This window comes from Rhyacophila brunnea, unplaced genomic scaffold (assembly GCF_057557595.1).
Source record: "Rhyacophila brunnea isolate RB1 unplaced genomic scaffold, BYU_Rbru_1.0 scaffold_9, whole genome shotgun sequence".
Lineage (NCBI taxonomy): Eukaryota > Metazoa > Arthropoda > Insecta > Trichoptera > Rhyacophilidae > Rhyacophila > Rhyacophila brunnea.
Genome location: NW_028233361.1, coordinates 24,525,517 through 24,553,066, shown reverse-complemented (window position 1 = coordinate 24,553,066; position 27,550 = coordinate 24,525,517). Strand labels below are relative to the sequence as shown.

General features: G+C 34.2%; 1 protein-coding gene across 2 annotated transcripts in view; it reads left to right on the top strand.

Moving 5' to 3' along the window:
- The window catches only part of LOC147063423 (tyrosine-protein kinase Src64B-like), a 289,724-nt gene that overhangs the window by 209,436 nt on the left and 52,738 nt on the right, over positions 1-27,550 (top strand). For both annotated transcript variants that reach the window (XM_085960121.1, XM_085960122.1), the window contains one exon: positions 12,962-13,009. The gene's annotated coding sequence lies outside the window, so the exon portion shown is untranslated. The remainder of the gene's footprint in view (positions 1-12,961; positions 13,010-27,550) is intronic.

Below are 27,550 nucleotides of genomic sequence, written 5' to 3'. Positions count from 1 at the left end.
TTTGCTGACTTTCTTGGACAGTGGCGTCTCAACATTTTTTAGAAGTATACCTATTGGCATCAATATACATCATTGAGGCCATAGTCAGCCTTTGCCCACCCATTAGAATATGTGTTCGCTATAAAATAAACAGTTATTGATAACTTATTTCGGATCATAAATAAAACTTCACATAAGACTGGCTAGTGTTATAAATTGTGCTATGAACGTGTATGTGTGTGTTTTATAAATTTGTGACAAAATCAATGTATGTAATGTTTCCTAATATTATGAGAACAGCATTTTCATCCTTAGGCTCTTAGCCCTTTTTTCCTTCATAGATTTTTTTCATTACTTGGGGCCCCTTCTAAGCGTGGAGCTCTATTTCTGCGCGCACCCATAGTGCTGATAAACCAGTCACTGACCCATTCCCGTCTAGCTAGAGCAACAACATACATGTCGGCGATGTTTGGGCATAACCTGTTAATTGCAAAATGTTGAATTTACAGGAGAGCCATTTTAATCTTTGAATTGCCCACATAAATTTCAGTTCATTTTTTTGCTTAAAATTGAAAAAAACATTTTAAAATAAATAACTGAAGAAGAATATGACAATACTTAGAGTGTCAATTCGAGGGCTTAATGTCAAACAACACTATCTACAAAAGTGCAACTTTACAGGAGAGCCAAAAATCGTTATTTTAGATTCTTGTAACTCAACAAGGGAAATGTTTATTTGAAACCTAATGTTAATATTTTATAATTTATTGTGTATTGTACATTTATCTTGCTTATGATGATGTTAAAATTTATAGGGATAGTTTTAAAAAAATATGAAAACAAGGGTAACTTATGTTGTTAACGTTAAACTTTACTGACGATTTAATAAAAAAAATAGAAAAGATTGACATAACGTTGTTTGACTATCATAAAGCCGTAAATGTAAAATAACGTTATCTCAAAAAAAAAAAAAAAAATTGTAGATAACGTTGTCTGACTTTAAGCACTCGAATTATTTCACTAATTAGGAAAATAAGGTCACTTATCAGTGATCTAACTATGATAAGGTTCTTGGTCATGTTTTGACCAAACTAACCACTGTGTTTGTTCACATATCATCATATTATTACAATAGCGTTTTGAGCATTTTAAGTGCAATATAGATATCGGGTTATAACCAAATGGAAGATAATACTACAGTGACCCAATTTTTACTCTTAACATAAAATGACCAAAAAAGCAGTTTTCAGGTTATGCCCAAACAACACCGATGTAAAACACGGCACAACATCATCGCTGGCATTCGATAGCATGTCACAGAAAGAAAAATCTTTTCCCACTGCTCCCCCGATTGTCAAATAACTGTCGCGCCCCTGGCACTTTGGTCTCTGCCAGAGTCCTATTAACTCGCTAAACACCGGCTCGTGGGTAGATCCGCCAATCTTTTAATGATACACAAGTAGTTCTATTGTTATATTTGAGAGATGAAAGTTACGATACGGGATAGATTGTAAGGTGACCGTTATGCGGGCAGGTCGTGATCGAGACATTCTGCGGTCTCTGTCCCATGGCGACCTCCTTTTGTCGCTGGTCTGGTTTCTATGCTATGGCTGTCTTCCCGGCAGCAAGGTGTAATATGACAATACAATACACGACTTCCACTTTAGTGGAGATTATATCATTAGTTCTTTTAGATGTAGACGTTTCCGTCTAAGTTCGATAGTGATTCTGCCCTCTTAAAATAACTGAGCTGTACAATAGTGGCTGTAAAGAATCAAGAGTGCAGTGCAACTATACATTATTTAATACAGAGCGTTGGAGCGGACCCTTTTTTGAGTTGCTCCGCTCCAGGTCCGCTCCGGTTAAAAAGTTTTAATACGTATTATAATATGTACTTATACAAATGTTAAAATAAAAAAATAAGTAGTTTTAAAATAATCGTCATTTTCATTATTAATTATATTAAACAAAATTACCGACAGCAAATCGTCTCTCATTATTTGCCTCTTCTGTCAAAAAAGTGAGGTTAATTATCGCTCGGCAGTGTTGCCATATTTCAAATAATTTCAGTGTTGCAGTGTCAAAATATACTATTTTCATTGGATTTTAGGACGAAAACTTAATAATAAAAAAAAACATCCGGAGCAGTGGAGCACTACACATTTTCGGTGCTCCGGCTCCGCTCCTGCTTCGGGTAAAATCCCATGCTCCGTGCTCCTGCTCCGAGCTCCGCTCCAACGCTCTGATTTAATATTTGGTATGATTGAGAAATATTGTGTATTTGAAAAGTACATAATATGATTAATTAATTATGTTTCATTTCTTTTGACCATGTCCTATCCCAATAGAATCATATTATGGGTCTCCACAGTGAGGAGGTGTGTACGAGTATTAACAGATTTATGTTTTTACTAGAAATGAATGTTAGCCACTTGCTCAACTTACATTTACACAACTTGACAACAAAAACATTATGTGTATTTGCCAGACCCAGGATTCGAACCTGGGACCCGCGAAATTATAAACCGATGCATAATCCGCTCTGCCATCGTGGGCGTATTCTGTTTACGTTGTTTTTTTTTTCAAATTCCATTTTACGGTTTTCATGGAGGTCTATTATTATCTGTAAACATATGTGTAGAGATTTTAATAATTGGTTTAAACATTATACAAACATAGTTTTTCATTTGTTATTTTAGTATTGTATTATAAATTCTTTTCGAGTGAAATGCTTCTAGTGAAAACATATTTCCATGAACAGACGTCATAAGTTTAATATGGCACGGGTTTCAAGATCATGGGCGGTTTCCGTTTATGGATGGCCTCTAAGTATTTACGCGTCTGACTATGCCTACCATTTATACATTTACACTAACACTAACAGAAATCATAAGTTCAGTAAGGCACACGGTTCAAAAACACATTCGGTTTCAGTCTATGAATGGCCTCAGTTACGTTTGTCAGAACTCCATTTACTAGCACCGCCGTCGTGATACGAGCTATTGATTGCAGGAAAATCAACGAAGAAGATTTAAGTTCACATTAAAGCATGTTAATATTTCATAAACTTTTTTGTATTGAACGATACTTGCTTGCAATTACGCCACATTTGTTTCATGAAAGTGTATCATCAGTCAATTTTGTTCATATAAATTCCAGTGGGTAGTTGATCGAATCTTCTTCTTCTTTGCCCATATCCGCCCCTTAACTGGAGCATATGGACACCACGCGGCGCCTCCAAGAATCCCTGTCGCTCGCCAGTCTTCTTGCTTCGTTCCAGGTCAAACCAGCATCCCGTAGCTCCGCCGTATACACTCTGTAGATTGTATTTAGCGGCCTTCCAGGACGCCGGAATCCGGTCGGCTTGAAGAACAGGCAAGCCAGGTTAAAGTTCTCTTCTGGCATCCGCAGCACGTGGCCGAGCCAGGTCCAACGTCGCCTCTTCACTTTCAGCGTGATGAGAGGCTGCTTGGTACGTTCTCTTATCTCCTCGTTGCTCCTAAAGTCATACCACCGCACACCCAGTATTCGTCGCAAACATCTGTTTTCGAAGCTCAGTATACGGTTGCTCTGAGCCTTCGTAAGGTGCCATGATTCGCTACCGTAAAGCAGCACCGTCAGAATGCAAGCGTCGAATAGGCGGCATTTGGTTTTGACCGAGTACAATCGTGAGTCCCAGACATTTCGCATCGAGTTGAATGTTGCTCCAGCCATTCCCATTCGGATAGCGAGCTCTTTCTGCAAAATGCCATCTCCCGTGATGTGTACCCCCAGGTACTTGAAGCTGTCGACGCTCTCGATGCTCTGTCCATCGCTAATCAGAGGGAAATCTGGATCAGGACAGGTGCTATTGCACAAGACGTTGGTTTTCTTCGCGTTGATTTTCAAACCAACGCGAGAGGAGTTGTTATGCAACCTGTCGATTGTCTCTTGAATGCCCTCGATTGAGTTGTCGAATAGGACAGCATCATCGGCGTATTCCAGGTCGCATAGCTTCACCGTGGGGGTAACAGGTATGCCTCGGTCGGGTGGTATTGACTTCCGTAGTATGAAGTCAAAGAGAATGATAAAGAGAAACGGTGCAAGGACACAACCCTGTCTGACTCCGGTCGTGACCCCGAACCATTCCGTGACAGTGTCTCCAATTCTGACACAGCATTCGCTATTCTCGTGCAGGCTTTTGATTATGGCAATGATCTTGGGAGGGATCCCGTATGCTCCCAGTATCATCCAGAGGGAGGGGCGGTGCGGACTGTCGAAAGCCTTCTCATAATCCACAAAACAGCAGGCCATCGGACTGTTCAACTCATGGCTCTGCTGGAGAAGACATCGAAGGTTGTGGATTTGGTCTGCACACGCTCGACCAGGTAGAAACCCGGCTTGGTTTTTCCTGAGGACGTGCATTATTCGAATAGGGACTGAGTATAATTTTCTTCTTCAGTGTAAATTTTATCTTCTCAGCAACAATTTCCGTATGCCAAAGGTTACGTCTGAATAAAAAAAGATAGCCTCCCGTCTGGTATGGGAAATCTGATATCTTTCGTGAAATAGCTATCTTATAAAACTATTGAAACTCATAGGCCTTTTAGGACCGATAGCCGAAATAAGGTCCGCAGAAACGTTCTGTAACATCGGGGCATTGGAATAATTAAATTGTATTCTCATCGAACCTGCCCATAAGCTATTTTATGTTAGCCCCACCTCGAAAAGCTTACTTGGGTTTTCCGGGAATTGATAATAAATATTGGATAAATACAGATAAAAATGAATGTATTAAGCAGATAAAAATGTTTATTTACCAGAGACAATACGCGGGCATTCCGTTATTATATTATCATCAAAACCAATACGTGTGTGATATTTACAGGATGAACACATAAATATATTCGATAGTAATATGTAACATAATTAAGATGATTCAATATTCATATAAGTATACTTATGCTATTATTTAAACATGATAAATGTAATTAACATAATACACATTAGCAAAACAGTTTTCAATTAACTATTTTTTTTATTCAACGAATAATTCAAGAGAATGTAATATTCTACGTTTTGAACATGCATAATTTTGAAAACACTGATGCAGGTTCGATTCCTGCGGGGTGGGGTGTCTTACTTTTTTCTAAAAAGATTTTGTTCTATTGGTTATGTTATAATACATTTCCTCAGAAGTGTTTTCAAAATTATGTATGTTCAAAACAGTTATCGTTTATAAAATAGTATCAAAAACATTATTAATATACTTACTAATGATTTTACAAGCTTAATGTTTAACTTTGAAGTCTGTTCCGAGCCATAAACACATCCTCAGAACAACCAATCAGTGATCGAAGAATAATAACGAGTTATCGATATGATTTTAATAATAATAAATATGCAAAATTAACAATGGAAAAGGTGTTTCAAAAACATAAGAATCAGGGCTTCGAACCGTTATTTTTTTTTCATTTCGGTTTTCGTTCCGGTACATGTGAAAAAAATATTAATGTATCGATTCGGTTCCGGTTTTCTTTCCAAAAAAAATACCGGTTTTCCTGTTTTCGGTTCAGCTCCGAGTGATTATTTTTTAAATGTTTCCAAGACCAAGATGTGTTAAGCCTACAACAACTGAAGGGGGGGGGGGGGAGATTATGTTAACACGCGTGTTTGAACACGTATCGAACCAATATTTTGTTGTTCTGTTCGATTCCGGTTTTTGTTGCGACAAAAATAACAGTTCCGGTTCGAAGCCCTGATTATAATTGAGTCCTACCCAAAATAATCTTGAATTAATAATATTCCTTCTGATTGCCGCTCGGGTTAAACATTATTATTGAGGACCGTGCCGATAGAAATATAGTAATAATGTGCGTTTATATATTATATGTACACTGTACCTACAGTGTACAGTATCCGTTCCGTGTTGTCACTGTTTCACATAATATAATATGACTGTTTTTAAACTTAATTGAAAAGTAGTATTTTAAACAATTATGCGTATCTTAAATCTAAAAAGATTTACTTTCACCAATAGTTTCAATAAAACAACGATCCCAATTGCGTTTCATTTAGCAATAAGTTATTTGAGAGTTGTTCGGTAGAATTACATTGCCAACACTAATAGTAAATAATTAACACTTTCGATGGAATTTGAATTTAAAATCTAATTGATATACTTTTAGTTGTGCGCTTTGTTTAATGTACTTACTTAAATAATATACAAGGACAGTGAGTATTATAATGTAAAAAAATCCTCTATGAACTTGAGAATGTCTGGGTAAAATATTTACTTACGAATAATATATTATTTTCACCATAATGTCGCGTGTTAATTCAGTAGCAGGTACATACATGCATTGTAATACAACATACAACTGCTCGTCGAGTAGGTATGTAGTTTTAATTTTTAACAATATATTTTATACATTTATGTTAACTCACCAGTCGTATTGACCAAAATAACAAAATAAAAACGTTGGAAACAAAAACAGCAGTTTCCATTCTCGTAAAATGTTGACAAATCAATAAAAATATCTTATTTCTTCCAGTTTTATATGTATATTAATTTCTGAAAAAACATTCTAACGTGTTGTTTTTTTTTGTTATTACGTATACTTACCGGCATGCAACATTTTATAATATTTTATTTAGAAGATATCATAAATAAAAACATCCCGCACCCGAAAGAGGTTTATAGAGAAAAATGTGTTGGCCACTTGCTCAAGCTTAACGCAAATAATATTGAAAAACAAAGTACAAATTTGCACGCGGGACTCGAATCCAGCTTCAGAAGAGGACACTACTATTCGTCCTTCGCGAGAAATATAATAATTTAATATTATTTAAAGTTATATTTTTACATTGTGACTGTATAATGGCCTTTTATCAATGAGTGACAGCGAACAGTATTGATAAAAATCATACCTACCCCAAACAATATTTTCCTTTCATGCGGGACACAAAAGGCCAAGCCTAGCACTTTTCCGATTAAAATTCATCGTGTGTATGAAAAGAGGGGTGGGGGAGGTTACACCAATTACCCAGAGCTTTCCGTTATTATTGTGCGAAGCGAAAATAAATAGAGAGCGGGGGGGCACTCTTTGCTCGCTGTGAAGGAAAATCCATTCCTCCAAGTTTAATGTTGCACCGTGTCACCCGCAGCCCACGTTGCCCTCCTCTCCCCCACTCCACGCGTGACTTGCCTTTGCAAAATTCTCGCAGAATTTTATACTCACTAGCTTTTTTCTACTCTCCGAGTCGCGGAAACGGGTATCGTAATTTCTTATTTTTGTCGTCACTCGGAAACGAACTTAGCCCGGCATCCTCTTACATTGGTAAGATTTGTGCTCTCCTTTACACAAACTATGATTATTTATCATTTGAAGGGATGTAATAAAATAGAATTATCGCCATGACAATTGACCGCCCCGGGTAATTAAGTGCAGACAACAAATTGTTATTTTTAAAATCCAAGATTTATTTATTTAATCCTGCACTATTACTATTGATAAAAATAAATAAAAAAGTCCCCAAGTACTATTCAAAATTAAAGAAGCTCCAAACCGTAATAATTTAAAATCTTGTTTGAGATGAAACACAGTGGTGAACTCGTTCTGTGGGGAAAGTGCTTAAGAAGAGACCTTTCGGTATCTTCATGCACTATGCACTTTCCCAAACTATGTTCCGCGGAACGTCGTGAATGTATCATAAAAGTACCACAGTGTGCCAAAACAAGCTATTATTGTTTTCCTTCCATATACTTACTATGGCATTTATGCGAAGCAGGATTTTCGTATAATGCTACAACAAAGTCAATGTCCAGAAACAGACTCTACTCCACGCCATATACAAGAATTCAACTATCTAATATTGTGCCTGATATCAATAGGATTTGCAATTCAAGGACCCAAGTCATCAAAAGACTTCACTGACTTATATTTGTATTTATTATGTTTACAAAATAATTATTGTTTTTTCTCATTTTTTACAACTGACTAAACAGGTGTTCCGTTAAAATTTCAGGTTTTGCGAAGTGTTCCATCGCAGAAAAAGTCTGGGAACCCTGCACTAATCAATGCCCAATGTTTCTCCCAACTAGCTTATTTTTCCCCATCTGACATATTATTTTACTAGTCGACAGTTGGTAACACAGTTCTTAATAGATATAATTAATGCGGCATGGTAAGTTAAATAAATACTAGAGCGTAAGTAAACTAACGGTTAATAACAAAATCGAGCATCAGTAATTTTGTCAAAAGTATAATTTATTTTGTGTACCTATCACCGATGTTAATTAACGTAACTATTGGTTTATTTCTCATTTTCAACTCTCAAAAATCTTAACATTCTTCATTAAGCATACATAATTTGAAACACCATTTTTATTACTATTGTATTGTAAATACGTTGGTTTAAATTAAAATTACAAAATATGGCCGCAAATATTGACAGAATTTGAAATAACACCGCAGATTTTTAGTTCTAAATTATTGTTGAAACTTCTTGTCGTAAAAAGCTGTGTGAGTTCGTGTTCTATCATGGGCGAAGGGTGGATGTAGGCTGTTACGATCCGGCATAAATAGTGCACAGTAAACTTTGTCACCCATTCGTATTTGTTTTCATTGAACTGAAGACCACAATGTGTAATATTAGTATTCGTTAGTTTATAAAATTCAATTAAAACCTGCCTAATCCAATATATAGTAGATAATAGTCAAAAAATATTCGTTTATCTATAAAATATCTAAAATTATGCCATTAAACCATACATGATTTTAGATATTTTATAGATAGAAGAATATTATTAATTTTTTTATGGTTTGGTTTAGGCAGGGCTTAATGATTATTAAAAATGCCATCTGTTATAATATGTATTCTTAATTCGACGAAAACAAATAATTATGACTCAAAGGGTGTGTACTATTTTTGTCGGATCGCCCATAGCATACCTAAGCTATTTTGGTTTGATTTAGGCAGGGTTTAATTGAATTGTTAAAAACTAAAAAGCACCATCTGCAGTGTGCAGTCTTCATTCAATGAAACCAAGTACTTATGACTAACTAAGTTTAGTGTGAATTTCTTTTGTCGAATCTTAACAGCCTACTTCCGCCCCTCGCCAATGTGTTCTATTCAGTGCCAATTTTTATCATGGTTTATTTATAATAATATTCTTTAATTCTTCTGAACGGTTTATATAATTTATATTAATCATTTATAATGTACAATCGTAATCTTCTAAAAAAACTATGCGGGAGTTTTATTGTTAATTTAATTTATTAAAATATCTCGAATTCATCAACTCCCTACCGAGTCAAGATTCATATATTTTTTATTGAACATAAATGTGTAAGTACGGTAATACATAAGGCATAATAATATACGTATAATATGTGCTGGTATATCCGATATTATCCCTTTTCACACGTCCTAATGTTAAAGACTTGTGATCTGGCAATGTGAATAATGTCCAGTAATCCAGTAGGGTGCAGAAGAGACGGCAAATAAATATACTTACTGTCGAACAACATCTTCTTGGCTACGTGTTAAAACTGTGTACTAACAAGCGCCTCCTATTTAGTCGACGACTGCGCCTTCCGGCTTGTGCCGAAATCTCCGTGTTGGACAGTACATCGAACTATCGATGAGCTGCCGTATGGTTTGCGTACGGAATAAAATTAGGAGCGGATCAGTTTTGATATGGATACATGACGTATAGATGTGTTTTATAAGGTTTAAGGTTTCGTCGATCATACGTGGAAAAACTACTATAGGATTAACTAATATGCCATTGTGTTTCAATATATTGAATTTCAGTTGCAGGGCTCTATTGAACTTTCGACCATACTTACAGGTTGGCGCAACTGAAACTGTGGGAAACGGGTGGAAATACATACCCATATCTTTTTCAATTTTTATTATGATTATTATTGCTAAATATAATTCGCGGACATATTTAGAGCTATGTATGAAACATTGCATCCCTCGAATGACTTCTATTATTTTGCTGACAAAATATTAAATTGTTTCAGAGCATTTTCGTAATTTTCGAAATGTTTAAGGTTTATTGCAGGGTCCGTTAAATATGTTAAACAAAGACGTCAAACGATTCTTTTTAATAAGTCGGTTACCAAAGAGTTCACGAAAAGCTTCTTTGTCGCTCCATCCTGTAACGATATGTTAGGATTATTCTCGACTGCCCAATTGCTTAATACTCACGCCCGAGCGGTTACGCATCAGACTTATAATGTTGTGGGCTCCGGGTTCAAATCCCAGGTCTGAAATATCCACATGTTGTTTTTCAGTGCGTACTTTGACCCAGAGTATGGACCTAATAGGTTGAGCATGGGCATCCGTTTCTCGTAAAAAACAAAAATCTGTTGGCACAACCTACAACGCAAAAAGTTATCATAATCGTTGTATTATAGATACCCGGTGATGGTCTGGATGACCCATTATACAAAAAAAATATGGACCAATAACGTGTTTGTCATACGCAATGCATCTGAAGATGTGTAATAGACGTTGATGTAACGCCCTAGGATTCTCAGTGCCCCAAAATCTTCAATTTTACCGGAGACTAAGTTGTTAGTCATCCTACCATTAGATATTCTGACATTATGCTTACTGTATGTTCGTTGGGCTGAGGTAACAACCCACTTTGATGGTTTAAAAAATCAAATTGCTGCCAGGGAACACTCTTGTGGTGTTGCTCATCACAAACAAAAATTGTACAAAAACTAAAATATTATGAATTTTTCAAACAACACGTCTCAGTTGATCCACCGTGTACCTGAGTTATGTTTTATTAACAGTAGACCCAGGTGTATAATTAATTAACAACCACTCCGCAACTTTTTGTTTGCAACTAACTCCCTTACGACCGTAAATTTCGTGTAGAGAATGATTCTTTATATTATAACCATTCTGGAACATATCGTTTTCCCTTTTGAAAGCATTATAGCACGACTAACTTAGTAATGTATGAGTCAATCTGACCCGGAAAGTATTCAACAGCTACTCTCATAAATATCATTATTCACCATGAGACCGCGAGCATAAAAGCAAGAGGAAAACTCAGCTCGTTTTGAGATGAGAGAGGATCGCTGTGAAAGATTTGAAACTTATCTCACGGCCGGAACGACAGTGAAAAATGAAATAAATTTCCGCGATAACTACCTTCTCGCGCGGTTTTTTTGTTCTCCACAAATATTGTTTTAAAATTAACGCGCTTTTTCTCTCTTTGCGCAGCTTCCGCCACGGGGGTTTTTCCGCGTTAACAATGGCGGGAGTGGGGCGTTATCACGTAACAAAAAGCTCTTCGCCCAGGAGTGAGGACTGGGGAGAATGAGATCTAATGTGGCTTAAGAGATTGCGGATAGGGTTAACGATACAACATCGTTGTGACCATCGTATTTGCACGCACACAACAAGTATATTATTCGATGACGCACCTATTTTGGCGTATATTCATAATATTATATCGCTTGCATTATAATATTGTAATACGGCGCTTTTCGTTATGATTTCAATGACTAACATATAGGTATAACTGCGTTCTGCATTTGTAGAATAAATTCAAATATAATGGCATGTCCGAAAAAAATAGTTCTACTACCCAACTGGTAGTAGGTATAGCCATGAAATTGTTTATTTAGTGACGCACTGATACACAGAACAGATAATAATTAGAATTCCGTTAGGCTATATACCAATACAGTAAAGTTTGACGCAGGGTTTTGAATATGTGAGTGTCATACGAAAATGAAACACGCATTATGCACGTGCAATAGTGTTTGTAATAGTGTAATACACCAATATTAAATGAGCGTCAATGCATAAACTGGGAGCAGTTGTCAGTATTCGACGTATGACATATTCTTGAGACGTGTCTAAATTTATCCCGTATTCTTCTTTACTCGAGATCGGTTGCCTGCTTCTCTTTACCCGTTAGGTATTTCAGTTCCCATTATTTCTGAGTCCCCTGCACTGATAACATATAGTGGAGTTCTTTGCAGTCTGCCTCTTAATTATTGTGTTTTATAATAATTCCAGGCAATCTTAATTCAATGAGCTGATGCACCGTCACAATGATAGTTTTGTAAGCTTTGGTGAATGTTTTCTTCGGGCACCAAAAAAATGTGAATGCAGCACAAAAATAAGGGAAATGGTATACTTTCTGGGAGTGGCTATTACATGGTGTTAAAAAACAACAGATGAACTTTGTTATTTTCAATATTTACGTATATAATATATATATGACAATATCCATTAAAGTTTATAACGTAAACGAAACGCGCATTCAATAGTAGTAATACTTGATGACATTCAGGCGGTTTTGTGTTTATTATTCTTGCAGTGATTTTCAAACTTCTCCGTTTCGCGGTACTATAAAAATAAATACAAATTAGCGGGTTGGGTGAATCACGTCGTTCACCACAAAGTATCTTTAAACTTACATCGAATTAGACACAGCTACTTCAGTTTCATTTTAACCACAATTATAATTGAATAATTTGCTCCAATTCATTCCTGATTCATCTTATAATAACATTTGTAGGTTCCTAATACATATTATCCATTCTACTTACAGCTAGGATTATATGTGATGCGTAGGAATTGGATATTGAGGTACATATACATGGTTTGTGAAATTCATTTTATAAAATCTTAGTAATAATTGAAATAATGCAAATTAGTTCATTGTAATATAATATGGTACCATGTTGTCGCGAGGTAAAAATTACATCAACGGGAAAATATCTTTGGTTGAGACAAAATATGTACAAAATTCTGTTTGATACACATTTAAATTGATACAATGTATTTATTAATTTACCCTCTGGTGTAGTTATATTTATACCAATTAAGTGTTATAAGTTATAATTTCTAGATAATGCCTAGAATTCGTGGTAGGCCAAGCAAATAGTGAAAACTTCAGAATAATTAGGTTCCTGAAAATAACAAATCACCATTAAATTTTTTGTTTCTTTTTTTACAGGTCGATTGGAGAGCATTTTCCCTGCAGAATTTTGACATTTTCTTATGGGTAAGTTATGTAATTAGGCTGAATACCATTGGCATAAAGTAGATATTCAATTATTATCAGTGGCTGAGGCTGACAATACTTGGCGCCTGTGTTGCCATCTTTTTCTATAGTGATTATAGTACAAAGGCGTAAAAATTATAGTATTTCTGAAAAATATATAGTACAGGAACATTTTTCGTCTTGAATCCTTTAAAATTATAGTATTTTGGTATATTTGGCGTAAAATTATAGTATTTACGTTTTTCGGGGAATTAAAATTATAGTATTGTACTATAATTATAGTACGGTTGGCATCACTGCTTGGCGCCCATTACGCCGCGCCGTCTCATGATTGAGATTGTATGTACGTGTGCTTCTTTTATTCCCCGCGCAGGCTTACCGCGCCGACCGGCTTCCACATTAGTACGGCGGAAGGGTCGACAGGCGAGCGGGAGTTAGACATAATAAGACGTATATTCGTTCACTGAAGCTTATTTTTTTTATCAAGATGTCACATTTTTGTCAATTAAAGAAGAAAAATAATTTGGGTATGTACTCGTACCTTGTGCATTTCTATTTTCAATTGTAAAAGTACGCATTTGACGAAATCTTCAGAAACCCCCTCCTCGACGTTTTTAGATTCGTGTAATCATGCTAGTGTAGGATATTCTTCAGATTTCTTCATTATTATTCAGATTCAGTAATAAAATTTAATTAAAAATAATACAACAAATAATCATACATCCGTTGTAAAAATAAATAATCGTCTATAAGACTACATTTACATCACTATACTCGATCATATGAGTCTGTACAGAGTGGATGTTGTCTTGATTTAAGCACGTATTCAACCCATTGGGTTATACTCTGGGTTCAAACACACACTAAAAAACATTATGTGAATTTATCTGATCGGAGATTCGAACCCGGTGACATTATAAACAAATAAGTTATGCGCTCGGCCATCGTGGGCGTTTCAGCATAGCAAAAATTATGAGCAACTTTAGACACTATGAATTAAATAAATTTAGCAAAGACTTTTTTCAAGTACTTGCTCACTATGTGGGCGAAACATGTTTATTAACATAGGTATATCTTAATATATGTGATAATAAATGCATTTAATAAATTACCATAAATTAATTACCTACCACCAAGTAAACTCAAAATTGTATTATGACTGTAATGTAATGCACAGTTATCACGAGTAGGTATTAGAAAAACTCCGCGGAGTCATTCAAACCAATATTTACCTGCGACGTGTACAGCCGTAGAAATTCTATCTTACTCTAACGAATATTGCGGAAAATATAAGCGTGCCGAATGTTTTTTACTCGCATTTACGTTTCGTTTTTGTTCAGGCATTGGTAGGTACTCATACTGCATAATAATATATGCGTGTGGATCCCATAAGGCGGCCATATACGTACAGTTTTCGTAAGAGGTTGAACATGCCAGTTAATACGTAATGGCGGCCATACAGTTATCTTTGGTAGATAATCTGCTGCGCCCATAGACGGACAGTTTTCGACCTGTCAGATGTGTGCCATGTTCAAACTGCTAGCGAACCCCCCACTCCCGTGTTTTTGTAAAACTGTTGGAATTTCAACTCACCGAAAGTTTTCGGGTGACGTTAGCTAGCTGTGTCGTAAAGTAGGAGTAGCTGGCGCGATTTGGCGGCAAATTTTGACAGTTCTGTCATAATCTTCTAAGTTTGTTCGATAAGAAGTATATTATTTTTGTTGCGTATTCTTTTGCTACTCATATTATATAATTACGAATATTGTGAAGTGTCAACTAGGTACCGCAAACAATATTTTCCACTACTTAAATACAAAAATATGTCTAGGTATCATGGAAACAGACGCCAACTTGCAATTGCATATTGTGCAATGTATGACCATGACAGGGCGATGATAACGGAAAAACGTCGTTCCAAATGGGTGAAACAGTGACTTATGGAGAAGGAACATTTTAGCCATATTCCTTTGTTCCTCTGGACATATATTTACACAAACAATAAATTGTAATCAAAATAAATCTAACAAAATCAATATCGTTCAATATACCCTACTTAAAACTAATTTAACACTAGGTAGGTACCCCTGTGTATGATCTCCGCGAACATAACCTCCACAGTTTTTGACACTTGATCTGCCACAGACAATAACTGTACGTATATGGGCACGTCTGTTGACTGTTCGACAGATTTAAATGGGGTAGTTAAACTGATCTGTGGTGTGGCCACTAACGTACAGTTATTGTCTGTGCCATGTTCAACCTGTTACGAGAACTGTCCGTCTATGGCCGCCTATACAGTCAAATAGTATTTCTCTAAGAGTGCTCGCAGTACTATATTTCAATGAAAGTTTTCTTATTCCTTTTACGCAATGTAATGTCACATTTTTTAGGAATAAAGACACGTGTATCAATTATTATTACCTACCTGAGTAAATTTTCACCATTAAAGTTGAATGTACTATATACATGTTATGTTACTAGTAGGTAGCTAACGCAATAGCTCATGTTTTTGATATTATAACTCAGTCAAGTTATTTACTCAATAATTACATATTATATCGCTTTTTTAGAAAACATTACGTATAGAAAAGTATACGTAGGCGTAAAAATGTAGACATGACAACCTTTGCTCATTTACTGGAATAATCAATAATTAAACTTCTCTATTAGTTTAATAGTGTTAGATTAGATATTTATTAAGCAATGTGCGGGTATCTTTGATCTTAAATAATATGGTTACATAGTACAATGTAAGTAGGCAGTTTGCCTGTCACTCATTAACTATGTGGAATATAATTCAAAGCATTTTTGCCGCAAGCGTGGCTACATGGCTAACCACAATGTACGAAATAATGTCATGTGAGGCACTAGCTGCAATATAATATAAAACTATGTTGATTAATTAATTCCCTTTTGGGTTACATTTTGTCACTAGAGAATATTACCAGGTACCACTTCTTAACATTCTCATACGTTTACGTGTATGTTCTGGTCTTTCAGTCCCAATTATTTGTCGGTGAGCTGCTACATCAGCCTAGCGGAATCTTTTAAAGTCTCCTGACTTTGCGAGCATGCCATCTCTGAACTCGTTCATTTGGCAAACGGCGATGCTTAGCTGACGGTTCTTCCTAGTCCATAATGTTCATATTGTTACCATACGACACCCGACGGGAATTGAACCTGTCACCGCTACATTCGTGCCAGTTTGCTTTTCCAATTAAGCTACGGGCATCCTACTTAATTACGACTAATTTAACTTGTAGTTCTTACATGAAATGCATATCAAATTGCGTTAAATAATGGGTATATGCATGAGATGTTATCAAATTATGTATGTTCATTATATTATAGAATGTTACATTCCCAAATCTTGTGAATTATCCGTTGAATAAAACAAAATAAATAGTCTATTAAATATGTACTCGTTTAAATTAAACCAAACTAAACAAAACGCTTTTCGATAAACGCTCCCCCCTCGTTCATACAATCTTGTGATTATTTTAGTGGTTAATAAAATTCTCGTAGTAAATGATTACTTTACAAGTCAACGTAACCGCGCAGGTCTTGTCACAGTTATCACTAAAGGCCGGCCTGTTGAAGTTTTTAACCGTCAACCCATAAAAAAACACATTAAATTGGTGGACGAATCCAATATCCTAAGGAGACTTTTGCCCAAATGATTCTTAGTATGGATTTCTACAATTTGTCAGTTGTTTTTTCTGGCAGCTCAGGTGCGATGGTAATTAATGTAATTAAGATAATCGTCTTGCCAATATTATAACGCGACTTGCGGCAACGACAAACGAATTCAAATTCGCAAAATGCAATTAAAAAGGTCGCATTACAAAATTGATGGTTTGTTTTATTGCAGGTAAGTAATGGTAAACCATTTTTATAAAATGCGTGTAGAATATGTTTTTTCATAATTAAATATCGAATAGCTTTTGCGTACCCTACCACTAATATAAATACAAATATTGGAAGATTTTGTCCGCTGACCCGTTTTATGTTCTAAATGTATCATATTGATACCTATTAGTATTATCAAGCAACAATACCGTACCTACATATCGATAAAAAAGTCACATACCTACTTGTTTATTTCTTTAGATATTTAAGTATTTTGAGGATGCTCTGCCCAAACTGGTCTATTTGATTATAAACTATTGACATTGAAGAATTTCATCAAATCGATCGTAAGAAATTTCATCTTCAAAATACCAGTGGCGTACATCTGTAGATGCGAGACATCCTTGAAAATATTCGTTTGAACCTACTATTATAATATTATGTATTGCGTAAGCCGTAATTGCATTCTTCTAAAGGTTTTGCAATATAATATTGCTTCAGATTTTCACTTAGTCATTGTATTACGTTAATATTTATTGTTGTTTAATTTAATAAAACGCATTTTTTTGTAGTACTTATTCCACTTTTAATCAATAAATTAGGACCAGTTTCGTTCGCATCAGAGGGACATTTTCAACTGAACAAGGGAAGATTCAGTTGAAAATGTCCCTCTGAGGCGGACGAAACCGGTCCTAATTTATTGATTAAAAGTGGAATAAGTACTACAAAAAAAATGGAGCCATTGTCGAAAACTACCCAATCAAGACTCGTAACTGGACAAAATCTGACATTCGAATGAAATTTTCAAAATGGCGTCCTATGGTAGTTCGTAGTTCCATTTTTGGCCATTCTACAGGTAAGTTTGTAGGTGTGTAACGTTAAAAAAAAGTCCCGCCGTCCCATTTAATACTTCAGATTTTCACTTAGTGATTGTATTACGTTAATATTTATTGTTGTTTAATTTAAAAAACGCATTTTTTTGTAGTACTTATTCCACTTTTAATCAATAAATTAGGACCGGTTTCGTTCGCATCAGAGGGACATTTTCAACCGAACAAGGGAAGATTCAGTTGAAAATGTCCCTCTGAGGCGGACGAAACCGGTCCTAATTTATTGATTAAAAGTGGAATAAGTACTACAAAAAAAATGGAGCCATTGTCGAAAACTACCCAATCAAGACTAGTAACTGGACAAAATTTGACATTCGAATGAAATTTTCAAAATGGCGTCCTATGGTAGTTCGTAGTTCCATTTTTGGCCATTCTACAGGTAAGTTTGTAGGTGTGTAACGTTAAAAAAAAGTCCCGCCGTCCCATTTAATACTTCAGATTTTCACTTAGTGATTGTATTACGTTAATATTTATTGTTGTTTAATTTAAAAAACGCATTTTTTTGTAGTACTTATTCCACTTTTAATCAATAAATTAGGACCGGTTTCGTTCGCATCAGAGGGACATTTTCAACCGAACAAGGGAAGATTCAGTTGAAAATGTCCCTCTGAGGCGGACGAAACCGGTCCTAATTTATTGATTAAAAGTGGAATAAGTACTACAAAAAAAATGGAGCCATTGTCGAAAACTACCCAATCAAGACTAGTAACTGGACAAAATTTGACATTCGAATGAAATTTTCAAAATGGCGTCCTATGGTAATTCGTAGTTCCATTTTTGGCCATTCTACAGGTAAGTTTGTAGGTGTGTAACGTTAAAAAAAGTCCCGCCGTCCCATTTAATACATTGTACGCTAAAGGCGCGCCGATTAGGTGGCCATTCGACATAATTAGCATTATATTTAAATGTTGTTATTAAAAAGTAATTATCTGATATATGATTATATTATGTATTTGATTTAAATACTTACATATTATAAAGTGTAAAGAACTATTCATCACATAAAACGACTGGTACCTAGATACATATTTCATTAAAACACTTTATAATATGTACTTTCGTACTTTTTCCACATTTATTCCATAATGTTGATATTCAACCGATTTTATCCTAATGGACATTTTCAATTGAATAACAGTACAAAATATAGGTAGGTACATATTATTGCATAAAAAGTCAATTAAGTATAGAGGACGTGGGAGTCGATTGTTTACTTGAACTAACTTGTTGGTGATATTTGTCCTTATTTATTAAATGACTGATTTATATACATTAAGAAATAGCGTAACTTCAAAACTGTGAAAAATTTGCTGTGTTTAAAATTCACCTACCGTAGGTGTATGTATCAAAAAAGGTTCCCGACCAATGACAAAAACTTGAAGAAGATTTTATTGCTTTTGTCGCATGATACGTACAAGAAGTCCACAACTTAAAAATGAATTATTTTCCATACGATAGTATGTATCATCATCAGCTGTAGTACATACCAATATTGTATATAAATTTATGTTTACATTTTAGATATAATAGTGCAACCATCTATAGTGCTTTTAAAACAATATGAACGGCAGGTTTACATAGGTCGTAAGTGCATTTGCTAGTCACGCAGCCTTCGCTATCGAGGCTTGATAATTATATATTATATACTTACACAATATTATATATGTGACATATTATAATATTTAGGAATATTATATTTCATCCATTGTTGTTATTTTTAAGTTAATAAGTCAAAAGAATAATATCAACTAAGATTTAATAACAATAAACAAAAATGCAAAATGTACAAAGTGTTTAAAAGTACCTTATATACCTTCTAGAGGAAAGTGGTATAATGGTCCCTATATCTAACGGGTACGAGTGGCAAAAATATTAATCAATAAATTCCAATTGATTTATGTTTTGTACTAGGTATTCTATTAGTCATTATTTACGACCGGGTTATGCCTTCTGGCTTCTTCGTGCACTATGCGCACTCACCGATCGTAAATGCACATTGACATAATAAAAGATTGTTAAAACCTTCTTACCTATTAGTAAAGGATCAAGTAAAAAACAAATTTTGATTATCTGAAGTGTTTGTGAAAACCCGTAATGAATATATTACATACTATTAATACATTCAATAGGTAAGCCCGTTAAAACGTCATTTCCCGTAAACAATGGAACCAGCTAATGTGAAATATCACGAAATATACCTACTCACTAATTAAAAACAAATAAACAATTTTAAGCTATAATCCATAATCGTCAAAACTGAAGTGATCTCGGATTTTAAGAAAATACGTAGATCAGTTAACAAACGCGCAGGTTAAGTTTTTTTTGTTTTTTCTACCATATTACTATAACATCAAATTATAGTTTCATGTGTGAACTCCCAGATTGGATAAAGCAATGAACTATTAGAACCAAGGTCAACTTGTTAAGGCAAATGGTATGCACTGCAACTGTGTTATACCTATTTATATCTAATATTTTCTTGATAAAATAATTTATTATCAATGGTATTAGGTAATATATATACACAATGTATCAATGTCGACTAATTATGATTGTATCATTTTGATAACTTCCGAAATAAATAATTATATCGGGTTTATATATTTCATTGAAATAATACTATGATATATAATTTATAGTATTAGGGAGTAGCAATTAACAGAAAACGCATGTCCTTACATATTTTGCATGATGAATATAAAGTGTTTGAAAATGGCCTGTAAAAATGTCAAAAAAAACATTACAACATCAGTACCTATATATTAAAATTGAATATCTCAATATGTCCAACCACTTGCTTGAAACACAAAAGTACGATTTGAAGTATCTTTCGTACGAAACTTTTTCTAAAGGGTTTCATTAACCACGTAGGTCCGATATTCCCCATTTTACCTATCCATAAATCCATATAATATAATAATATGTTTTCATATTATATATTTTCGTAGTATGAACATAATATACGAAATCATTCAGATTTGGTACGATTTTAATAATACACTAGCTGTCAGGTCCTTCTCATTATGGGAGCAAGTGTGATTTGTTATTTGATAGTGAAAATAAAAGTAGTTTAGTAGAAATTTTAAACTTTGATTTCAATAATAGGTATATAAAAAGTGGAATATTATTAAATATTATAGATATTACTATTAACAACTAATTCTTCCACTCTTTACGTAAGCGCTTCATTAATTTTTCTAAATAGTATAGTATATCTACTAATAGCAGCGTTTCTATATAATTAAGTATCGATAAAGTCTCTTGCACATATTATCAATATCATTTATTTCATATTTCATTGTACCTACTACATCGTACAACTTATTTTTCTGAAAAACATAGGTTCCATAAATTATTAACGCATTTTTTAATTAAAAAATGTTGTAATATTCGAGTCCGTCCCAAAAAAAAGGACTCCAGATGTCCGGTGTCTAGACTTATCACAGTTGGAGTTAAACAAAATACCGCAACTTAAGTTTTTCTGTCCATGATCGATAAAATGTAATCGATAATAAATAATTGATAATCGGTTTCATAATTATTTAATGTGACAAATAATTGTAGACATTCACATATCACCGTGGCATATAATATGATTAACACCAGCCTTGTGCTATATGCCATGGCATTATTTTATCAATATTCTTATAAATGCAAAATTTATTTACTGTCGACCATTGTCTCTACTAATAAAATTAATAATAATTTTTGATAAATACAATGATAATGATGATGGCATTTCAATCAATTTATGTGTATTAAGTATATAATTAATTAAACCATCTGTCATGTCCTCATGTCCAATAGTGGTCGCAAGGCTTACTCTATAACGACCAGGGAACTCAGAAATAATGGGAACTGAAATACATAACGGGTATGGCGATAGAAACTGAAAACTGCTCTCGGTTTACGCATTTACGCTCATTTAATATTGGTGTATTACACACACTATTGCACGTGCATAATGCGTGCTTCATTTTCGTAGGACACTCACACATTCAAAAGCCTGCATCAACATGCGGCGTATTGAATATAGCCTATCGGTATTCTATGTATTATCTGTTCTGTGATTACGACTGTCCACTATTCGCGTAATGAATGTGACATAATACGCCGATGGTGCGAATGTACCTACAATTAGTGTAAGAATTTGGTTACATGTAAATTGTACGTATGCTTTTCGACGTATCACAGTTCACAGTGAGCTGTCGTACCTAAAACAGGTGGCCGTAAAAAATGACGCGTTGTTATCGTTGTTGTTATGCTGTCCTAAATTTAAATCATTCGGAAGTATATATTTTATTCCATTGTATTCCGGTGGTTAATTTAATATGTAATTTGGAAGTGTTTATTTTGACATGAATGTCTCAATACTATACAGCCATGTGTTTCCGACAACATCTCACGGTAAACTATGATACGGCGAACTGCTTAAGTAAAATGTACCGGACACATTTTCAGAGTTTGGTGTTTGTCAATCGTTATGTTGTTTCAAATTAATAATTATTTTTGGCTTTCTAAATCTAAACTATACGTACTTTTTATCGTCACTTTCGTGCTTTCTAGTTTTTCAGTAAAATTTTTGAAAATATACCGTAAAGTCTGCAATCGAAAAAAAGATTTTGTTTAGTACAGAAACTGTGATTTTGTATGTCTACGAAATTATACAGGGGTGTCCAAATCAATATAGGACGTAAAAGACATTTAGTCAGAAATGAATTATCCATGTTATTAAATTGTTTATAATGTTATCTCCAGCGTACCAAAGCTTCAACAACGGTTATTGTGTAACAAAGGTATATTTTGCTATAATAGATAGTGAAAAATACATAACGAAACAAATCGAATTTTTATTTCAATTTGATCTCCTATTTATCATTTCAGCACATTTGACCTAGCGACGCGTTTGAGTTTTTATAATAATTATTGTTTGAAATGGAGAGCTGGCTGCGGACGAAAAGCTCGACTAGACGAGAAAAGGAGGTAATGGGTAAATAACCAAATTTCTGCTCGTGTATAGGGTGAATAGAATTGTGCTGTGGGATATAACGGTAATTCAATTTTGTATGTATACGATACGTAGGTACGTCGTACGATATGGTATTTTCTTTGCCGCAGAATTTATTACAATAAAAAATAAATGAATAATTTATAATCGTATTTTTATTCAACAGTTCAATTCACGCCATGACAGCTGTTCTTTTATTTACGTTTCATAACATGACATCTTTTTGTGCAAAAAAAAAACTGTAACGTGTAATACGAGAATTTATTCATTTTATTGCCAATTTAAAATTCTAATAACCATTCTTATTCGGCGTAAAAGCACCGCGACCTTCCTACGTGAGGTTTTCATTTTCATTCGTTACATGAAGTGTCAGGGCATTACAAAAGCCGGGGTCGGTCTTCTGAAAACATGTCAGCCGAACTGAAAGCTTCGCTCGAGCTTTTGTATGCGCCTGCAAATAAATTAATTTCATTAATCGAGCTTTCCCTGAACAAGCCGAGAATTCCGCCGCTTTATAATGTGAAAGGCTTCAACAATGCGAAAGCGTTTGAATAACAAAATGTCTCCACACATTTTTGAGCTTTTTTTTTATATTCTCTTCTTGTGTCAAGATTCCGTGAATTATTCTTAATTATGAAATGGCTTTCGGAAAAATTCTTTTTGACTTAAAATACGATTGCGTGCTTTTCTGCTAAAGAAAACCAGAATTTTATACGACTCACATAATAGCTATTTTAGTAAAGTATTCAACTATTGCGTGTGAATCTGTAAATATACAATTCCAAAAGAATAAATTAATACTAATTTTTGTTTGAACGCATAAATTATATTTTTATTTTAACATAATTTAGTTATAGTTCGTATCTAAGTAATTTACGCTTAAAATAATTGATTCTAATAATATAAAATGGCACTTTCAAAATTGTATGAAGGTCATTTTTATTCAGATCAAATAGAACCGTTCCAGTAAATTACCATGAATATATAAAGCCAAACGTTCTGACTGAGGAAAATCCGATATAGTATGGGAGTTGTAGGCTATTGGTGAAATCCTCGTATGTTATTAATGAGATTGTTACCCGATAGGGTTAATAATAACTTATTATTAACCCTTATCGGTTAACAATCTAAAAGTATTTTTTTAGGTTTTTATTATAAATACAATTAATCTAATAGCAATGCTAATTAAACACTAAAACATTTTTATTAATAGCTTTAACTTCACTGATAAACTATGGTTAGTTAATTGATTTGTTCTATTCGTTATCAATGTAGGATCTTAAACAATTTAATCAGCAACCATTTACAGTGCATAAATTAAAGTTTTGTGACTCATTCGTCACTCTAATAGTCTAATATATAGTATTGGTTATCGTCGTCACTGTGATCAATTCTAATTGAAGAATTTATATTTGTGTTACCAATCAAGTTAATCAGTAGCTACCTATCTATCTCATTCAATCATATGAACTCATTTGTAACCGATCGGATTTTTTCCCTATCGAAACATTCGGCGATAAAAATGATAATTAAATAATGCCAATGCTTATTTTATATCCCCTTTCTCTTATTGATTTCTTTTTGCAGATTATTATTATTTAACTTTTGTAATTAGGTAGGTACTCTTTATATTTGACATGAAATTATTACTCGTCAAATTGATTCGAGTCTTCCATTCATCACGATGTGTAATATCGTAGTTTTGTCCATTATTTCCACGTGTCCATTGTAAAATTTTCTTCCCCATGTACCTAACCTAATCCTTAATTTACAAAATTCTTGGAACTGTTGACTTATTGTACAATCCTTCGCATGCGATGCATTGTAGGACTTGATTTTCAGGCTTTCCAACATACATTTAGCTTAAGTTTTAAGTTTTAGTTATAAAATAATATATTTTGTGATGAGTTAGTTTGGAGCTTGGATCCTCTTGACGTCAAAACGTAGAAGGAGCTTCCTCTTTTGAAGCCAATATACATATTAGAATCAGAGACTAATAATAATATAATTTACTGGCAGCACTTACTTTACGCGTAAAAGTGCTGACTGTCTCTCCAATATCATTCTTCAAGAGTAAGCGAGACGCGATGTTGTCATTTTATGGTACTATTTGTACGTGAAGTAGTGAAAATCGGTTAACCTCAAAATAAGTATAATTCATTTTTTGATGGCAGGTTCGCCACTATCGTTCCACTGCGCAAGCGCAGATGGAAAAATCCCTACTGTCGCATTAATATTCAGAAGCTTCTAAACTTTTTTGATTCATGCATGCAAGCTTGCAACTGCTGGATAATACATGTTTACCTATACATTTTATTGTTATGGCCGCGATAATACTTACTGTCAACAGTAAATCCATGCACGTGTAAACGGGGTATAACGCCAGGTAATGTAAAGAAGGAAGGTACATTAATTATCGTTATCAAGTCACTATTTAAATGATAAGCAAAATGTCTACCTTGCAAGCAATGACAATTGCTTGCAGGTATTGTACACTTTTATGTTGTATATAATGATGACTGAATAAGGCATATTTTAGAGATATTGGTGTAAAGAATGGAAAAGAGATAAAATACAATATGTAATAATCATTAGGAGTATATTTTTTTAGAGAAAATAATATTATCTAAAAGAAGAGTAGTAGGTAGATAAGTAAATTAAAACAGCAATATTGGCTTTATTATTTATTGTATTCAGTATTCCATTCTATACAATAAGGCAGATAATAATATTATGAATAAATAAGGTTTAACATGATCACAATGAGATAGGTAAGTATTAAAAAAATATTATATAATTAATGTGATGAATTTCGAAACATGATCCAGAGGAAAACGCCAGCATAGTAAGGTATCTTGTAACCCTTTTAGGGCGAAAAATAATGTTTTGGGGACAACTATCTCGTATTCCTGTATCCTCTATTAACTGAGATTACTTAGCCAAAGTAATAATCGAAATTAATGGGTAACTTTATTGTGCTAGACAACATATATTCAATGTCACTTCAGTCTAACGTTTAATCAGTCTAAAGTGCTACGTTCCAAGGCATTGAATCGACATTTAAAACGCATTTTCTACATTAAGTAATAGGCAGTAAGATCAGTTGTAATGGATGGCTCGGGAACCTGGTGCATGATCAAAAATATGGAAATACTGCTGGGTTAATTTGAACGGACGCGCTGCTTGGTATCTTCGGACCCATCAATGACACACAATTTGAGTATAAACAAGATACAATAACGGGTTGTAAGTTTTTCAAAACCCCGTACATCGTACAATCCATAAAATTTGGCTACATTAACTGGCTGGGCCATACTCAGAATGGCCGAGTCACACATGACAAATAAACTGACGTTCAGGAAGCCGGAAGGGAGAACCAAGTCAATCTTGTCGTACAAAATGTGAGTTAAATTTGAAGATCTCAAAACTGGATAGAAGCATCTATGGGCGGATCTGGATTAGGGATTTCAATCCCGGGATTCCGAATCCCGGGATCCCGATCTATTTTCGATATCTATGAATCCCGGTATTGATAAACATAATCCCGAAACTTTCGGGGTTGATTTTTTATCAATTTTTATGGAAAATAAAATAAAAACGAAAATATATCAGAAAAAATACTTTTAATAACAAATAACTGCATTAGGAATAAACTGAGTTTGAATGAAGTTTGATTTATACCCATGTGTAAGTTGCCGATTCATTTTATTTTTTCACATAAATGAATAAAAATGAGAATGATTGGAAAAAAACAATGCTTCACACTATTAACAAAGTAATTCTACCATGATCTCATACGTTTTACGGCAGTTTCATATTTTGCTAACTAATTAGATTTATGAAGCGGAAAGGCCACAAGTACCTACACCATGATTTGATTTACTATTTTAAATCTCGCTAACCCATTAATTAAGTCTTTACTATCAGAAACAGCAATCTCATATTAAATTTACATTATTATTTATATTACATATTTGCTCCATTAAACGTACGTATTTCCAAGATTGAACGTATACAATATTAACAATAAATGTCTTAAATAGTATAAATTATACTAGATTTATTTTTGACCGCCAATCCCGAGATTGTCAAATTATTGTAATTCCGAAATCTCGGGATCAGAATTTTGGCTCGGGATTGGATTCCCTAATCTGGATGGAGGTGAATGCTGGAAGAAACCAAGACCCGCATAGGGTTGTGGTTCCAGGAGAAAGAATACTAATAAGACATGGTCGAATGTTCTGTATGTCTAATCAATAAATTTATATGTATAGAAAAAAACCTTTTCTACCATTCTCACGTCGATAGTATACAATGAAGTCTTCATTTAAGGGTCCAATGCGGTATAAAAGCATCAATTTAGTAAATAGGTAAGCTTACGACCGTTCCATTTTCGATGGGTAGTTTGAATCGATAGGGTTTTATTTCAGGCACACGTCTTCTAATCTGTGCCTCGTTCGCTGCGGGCTGGGGTTGTGAATCAAATCACGTCCGAAAAACCTTGTTAGCTGGTTTTCAACTGCAGCCTGTTCCTGAAAATCAATTAATCGCCCCTCTGCGGACTGCCCTCATAATATACTGTATGTTTCACGTGACCATTTGTAGCCGAATCTCAGCGACCGGTCGATGTCAATTTACTTTCGACAATATATATTACACATACGACAATTAAATGGGCTCATTTAATTCTAAACAAAACTATGCGTACGTATCTCATAAATAGAAAGTATTTTGTTGCATAACTACATTTATTTATCTACTGGCATTCCTTTATTTCATGGTAATGAAACCTTT